Genomic DNA, 6,511 nt, shown 5'->3' on the forward strand with positions numbered 1-6,511 from the left:
CATCCACCACTCCCACACACCCCACAAGCACGTAGGAAACCGTAGCCCGGCCGGGCAGGCCGCGGGCTGCTGTCCTCGAGCTCGAGCTCGCCGGTGATCCCCTCTGGTCGTCGTGGTAGCTCTAGCCCCTCCCAGGCCAGGGAGATCCTTCCAGGGCCTCCGCCTCTCTCCGGTGAAGCCATCCTGTCCCCCTGGAGCCCCTGAAGTTGCCTCTGCTCGCCGTCTTCCTCATCTCCGGTGACCACCGCCCTCTGCCTCCGCTTGCGAGGTCGATTCCGACGCCGTCCAACCACCCCTAGCTACGCTACGGGTACGGGCAGGTGCGCCTCCACCCCCTCTCCTGATCCCTCCCTCTCGTTTTGGCCAAGGAGCCCCCGTCGCCGGCAAGAGCTCCGGCGAAGCCACGACCCCCCTCTGTTTCCTTCTCCCCTCCTTCTCACCTGACTAGCGGGGCCCTCTAGTCAGCCACTCAGTATGCGCTTGAAGTGGTACGAGTGGTGGCGCCCTGAGGCTTTACGCCTTCGACGTCACCCCCCCTAGTCTGTTTTATTTAAATTCAAATTCAATCCATTTCCAGAGAGCTTCAAACAACTATAAGTCTTCAACCATAAGTCCAAATGAATTGATTCTTTTTGCATTATGTTCTTTGCAAAGAAATCTAGCAGCTCACCAAAAATGAGATTTTTTGAGCTGTCTAGAATTTCTGGTAATTTGCAGAAGAGTTCTTGATATTTTCTTCTTGTGCTTAAATTTATTTTTAGAGGGTGAGGCTTGTCTTGAGGATCACCAGAAGGCTTGTGAACCTCATCTGCACTAAGGCAAGCCACAACAACATTTTCATGGTGTCATTTCAATATTGATGATTTTCTTACTTGAATGAAATGATTAATCCATGCATTTAAATAACTATTATGTTATTTATATTCTGTCAAGTATTTGTTAGTCATTATGCTTGATTTACAGAATGTTTGGAACTAGTTTAGTTGGAAAACAAAAGCTAAGGCCTACTTGTGGTAATGATAAAATGATTTGTTATGCATATGAGTAATTACTTAAAGTTATTTTCTTGCATAAATAAAATAGTTAAGTTTGCTAGAAAATATTTTGTTAAGTGCTTGTTTAGCCATTTACAGAATGTTTGAACCTAACTTGGTTGGTAAAGAAATTAGGATTTGATTGTGGTGATGATAGTAAATTTTGCTATGCATATGAGAAATTAATCAAAGTTATTTTCTTGCATGAGAAAATAATAATACTTCCTGCAAAATATATTGTTAAAGTGAGAGTTACCCTGTCCAGGAAAGTAATATAAGTTGTTGATGCTTATGCTTACTTTGAATATGGTTGACATCAGTCATTTTCGTTAATATGTGATGCATGTGTAGTATTGCATTTCATGGCATGCTATGACACCGGTCATTTTCATTTTAAGTTGAACCTGAATATAACTCAACTTGAATATATCGTTGACTGGGTCATGGTGCCGCTGAATCGAGATTTTCCCAGTGCAACCACATTTGCCTTTGTTGGAAGGCCTTGATTCGGTCCATTGACATGCCTCTGGTCGGTGCCTCCAACTAGGGAAGGTTATGGGCATGCTTACCCTGGCCCAGTGAGCAGGCATAACCTTGTGTGCCCGTTGTTGAGATTATGGTAACGGGTCCCCGGGTGGGATCATTTTGGCCACGACGATGGTCGTTGTGTCTTTGGTAGACACGGGGCCACCCAGGACTAGCCCGTTGGGGATTGGGTCGAAGTGGCTGGGAGAGTGTCATGGCAATGGAAGGGTTTCGTCTGAATGCCATTGGTCCACCCGAATGGGAGTGTGAGGCCATGGGTTCCGTGGTGTGGGTATAGTGTGCTACCTCTGCAGAGTGTATAATCTATCGATAGCCGAGTCCACGGTCACGGACGCCTCGTAGTAGGTCCCACCATGAGTCAACATTTAATAAACTTGCACACTAAGTCATGAACTTTGCACTGTTAATGATGGCGGAAAGGCCATCGAGATGTTCGAGACCAAATATTGGTCGTGGTTGTGATCGCCGTAAGGATCATGAGTTACTCTAGTCAAGACCACGATGGTGGTTGGTTTGTGATCCGAGAACGATCATGGTTGGTACGTCGGTCCCGAGGGACGTTTATCACAAGAGCATGATCACAGCATGTTGGAACATTATTGCATTAATATTTGGTTAATTATCATGATATTGTTTGTCATTATGATTATGCCTGTTGTGAGCTTGCAAGTACATTCAATGAACTGACCTGATGTGTCATGCCAGATTTCAGGAAAGTCATGTTGGAAAGGAGCGCTGCTCGAGTCTAGATCGTGTCCACATCGGTGTCCCTGTGCTATGGAGTTTCCGCTACGACGTTGTTCCGCTGCCACGTAGTTGTTATGATCGAGGCCCCTTTATGTTCACTAAATAATGTACATATTGTTTAGCCGCACCGTGCGTGCTGCTTGGCCTCGACATCCGTTGTAATATAAACTCTGATCCGCTAGCATCAATAAAGAGGTTGTTTTTCTGTACCAAGATGTTGTGTGTTGCCAGAAGACATGGTCTCTGGGCTGGCAATGCAGGGTAAACCGGTCGCTCTGAGCCGGGGTGCCACAGGCGCGCCCAGGGGGTAGGCGCACCCCCTGCCTCGTGGCCTCCTCGTTGGTTGATTGACGTCCACTCCAAGTCCCCTGGATCACATTTGTTCCAAAAATAACTCTCCGGAAGGTTTTATTCCATTTGGATTCCATTTGATATTCCTTTTCTGCGAAACACTGAAATAGGCAAAAAAACAGCAATTTGCACTGGGCCTTGGGTTAGGAGGTTAGTCCCAAAAATAATATAAAAGTGTATAAATAAGCCCATTAACATCCAAAACAGATAATATAATAGCATGGAACAATCAAAAATTATAGATACGTGGAGACGTATCAAGCATCCCCAAGCTTAATTCCTGCTCGTCCTCGAGTAGGTAAATGAAAAAACAGAATTTTTGATGTGGAATGCTACCTAGCATAATTCTCAATGTAATTTTCTTTATTGTGGCATGAATATTCAGATCCGAAAGATTCAAGACAAAAGTTTAATATTGACATAAAAATAATAATACTTCAAGCATACTAACTAAGCAATCATGTCTTCTCAAAATAACATGGCAAAAGAAAGTTCATCCCTACAAAATCATATAGCTTGGTCATGCTTCATTTTCGTCACACAAGAATGCTCTCATCTTGCACAACCCCGGTGACAAGCCAAGCAATTGTTTCATACTTTAGTAATCTCAAACTTTTTTCAACTTTCACACAATACATGAGTGTGAGCCATGGATATAGCACTATGGGTGGAATAGAATAATGATAAGGGGGTTATGTGGAGAAGACAAGAAAGGAGAAAGTCTCACATTAACGAGGCTAATCAATGGGCTAGGGAGATGCCCATCAATTGATGTCAATGCAAGGAGTAGGGATTGCCATGCAACGGATGCACTAGAGCTATAAATGTATGAAAGCTCAACAAAATAAACTAAGTGGGTGTGCATCCAAGTTGCTTGCTCACGAAGACCTAGGGCATTTGAGGAAGCCCATTGTTGGAATATACAAACCATGTTCTAAAATGAAAAATTCCCACTAGTATATGAAAGTGACAAAACAAGGGACTCTCTATCATAAAGATCATGGTGCTACTTTCAAGCACAAGTGTGGAAAAAAGGATAGTAGCATTGCCCCTTTTTATTTCTTTTTTTCTTTTTTGGGGGCCTTTCTTTTTTTGGCCTTTCTCTTTTTTTTATTTGGTACAATCCTCTATTAATGATGATCATCACACTTCTATCTATTTACAACTCAATGATTACAACTCGATACTAGAACAAAATAAGACTCTATATGAATGCCTCCGGCGGTGTACCGGGAAGGGCAATGAATCAAGAGTGACATGTATGAAAAATTATGCATGGTGGCTTTGCCACAAATACGATGTCAACTACATGATCATGCAAAGCAATATGACAATGATGAAGCGTGTCATAAATGAAACGATGGAATGTTGCATGGCAATATATCTCGGAATGGCTATGGAAATGCCTTGATAGGTAGGCATGGTGGCTGTTTTGAGGAAGATATAAGGAGGTTTATGTGTGATAGAGCGTATCATATCACGGGGTTTGGATGCACCGGCGAAGTTTGCACCAACTCTCAAGGTGAGAAAGGGCAATGCACGGTACCGAAGAGGCTAGCAATGATGGAAGGGTGAGAGTGTGTATAATCCATGGACTGAAAATCAGTCATAAAGAACTCACATACTTATTGCAAAAATCTACAAGTCATCAAAAACCAAGCACTACACGCATGCTCCTAGGGGGATAGATTGGTAGGAAAAGACCATCGCTCGTCCCTGACCGCCACTCATATTTCAAATTTGTTACACAACGGTTAACATACGTGCATGCTACAGGACTTGCAAACTTCAACACAAGTATTTCTCAATTTCACAATTACTCAACTAGCACACTCTAATATAACCACCTTTATATCTCAAAACAATTTTCAAGTATCAAACTTCTCATAGTATTCAATGCACTTTCTATGATAGTTTTTATTATACCCATCTTGGATGCATATCATATTAGGACTAGTTTCATAACCAAAGCAAATTACCATGCTGTTCTAAAAGACTCTCAAAATAATATAAGTGAAGCATGAGAGATCAATAATTTATATAAAATAAAACCACCACCGTGCTCTAAAAGATATAAGTGAAGCACTAGAGCAAAATTATCTAGCTCAAAAGATATAAGTGAAGCACATAGAGTTTTCAATTCATGTGTGTCTCTCCTAAAAAGTGTGTACAGCAAGGATGATTGTGGTAAACTAAAAAGAAAAGACTCAAATCATACAAGATGCTCCAAGCAAAACACATATCATTTGGTGAATAAAAATACAGCCTCAAGTAAAGTTATCGATAGAAGAAGACGAAAGAGGGGATGCCTTCCGGGGCATCCCCAAGCTTAGGATTTTGGTTGTCCTTGGATTTTACCTTGGGGTGCCATGGGCATCCCCAAGCTTAGGCTTTTGCCACTCCTTGTTCCATAATTCATCAAATCTTTACCCAAAACTTGAAAACTTCACAACACAAAACTTAAACAGAAAATCTCATGAGCTCCGTTAGTAAAAGAAAACAAACCACCACTTAAGGTACTGTAATTAAATCATCCTTTATTTATATTGGTGTTAAACCTACTGTATTCCAACTTCTCTATGGTTCATAACCTCTGCGCCATAGATTCATCAAAATAAGCAAACAACACACAAAGAACAGAATCTGTCAAAAACAGAACAATCTGTAGTAATCTGTACGTTTCGAATAATTCTGTAACCCCAAAAATTCTGAAATAACTTTCTGGATGTGGGGAATTTATCTATTAATCATCTGCAAAAAGAATCAACCTAATCTCACTCTCCAGTAAAAAATGGCAGCAAATCTAGTGAGTGCTAAAGTTTCTGTTTTTTACAGCAAGATCGCAAAGACTTTCCCCAAGTCTTCCCAAAGGTTCTACTTGGCACAAACACTAATTAAAAGCATAAAACCACATATAAACAGAGGCTAGATGAATTATTTATTACTAAACAGAACCAAAAATCAAGAAACAAAAATAAAATTGGGTTGCCTTCCAACAAGCGCTATCGTTTAACGCCCCTAGCTAGGCATAAAAGCAAGAATAGATCTAGGTGTTATCATCTTTGGTATGCAATTCTTCAATGGAACACTTACAAACCTTTGGAGTTTCCTTCTTTTTATTAATAATCCTACTCCTAGGCGAGAAATCAAGAAATTCATTTGTAGCAAAAAGTTCCCTAATGATATTGAAGAAGTTGGGGTGAACACTTATTGATTTGAGATCCGCATTTTCCTTACTAGAAGTTTCACTCTTATTTTTAGGAACGTGCATTAATTTAGCAATCTTGGTGGTAGGAGGACTTGGGGTATTTTTAATGGATGAAAAGGCAGACCCTAAATTAGTAATGATATCCTCAAGTCTACCAATTCTTGTGGAATCTTGATCTATTCTTTCGTTAACTATAGGTTCTTTTTCTTTAAAAAAATTCAAAGTAACCCCCACCTTAGATCCCAATTGAGTGATTTGGTTGTGGATCTTTTTATCCAAATTTTCAATCAACTCTACAGAGGCAACTTTATTTTCAATAATTTCAAGCCTTTCCATCACATGTTCCAAAGTTAAAACAGTTCCATTAACCAAAAGAGGTGGTCGGCCAAACAAATCTATCACAGCATTATAAGAATAAAAAGTATGGATACCCAAGAAATTCCCCCGGTAATGGTATCAAGAATATATCTATTCCAACGAGTGATGCCAACATAAAAATTGCAAAGAAGAACGGAAGTGGATTGCTTCCTAGTAGATCTATTCTGAGCATTGCAGATTCTATGTCAAGCATCTTTTAGATTTTCTCCCTCCCTTTGTTTAAAATTAAGAACTTCATGATTGGGAG

The sequence above is a fragment of the Triticum aestivum genome, chromosome 3A (genome assembly GCF_018294505.1).
Source record: "Triticum aestivum cultivar Chinese Spring chromosome 3A, IWGSC CS RefSeq v2.1, whole genome shotgun sequence".
Taxonomy (NCBI): domain Eukaryota; kingdom Viridiplantae; phylum Streptophyta; class Magnoliopsida; order Poales; family Poaceae; genus Triticum; species Triticum aestivum.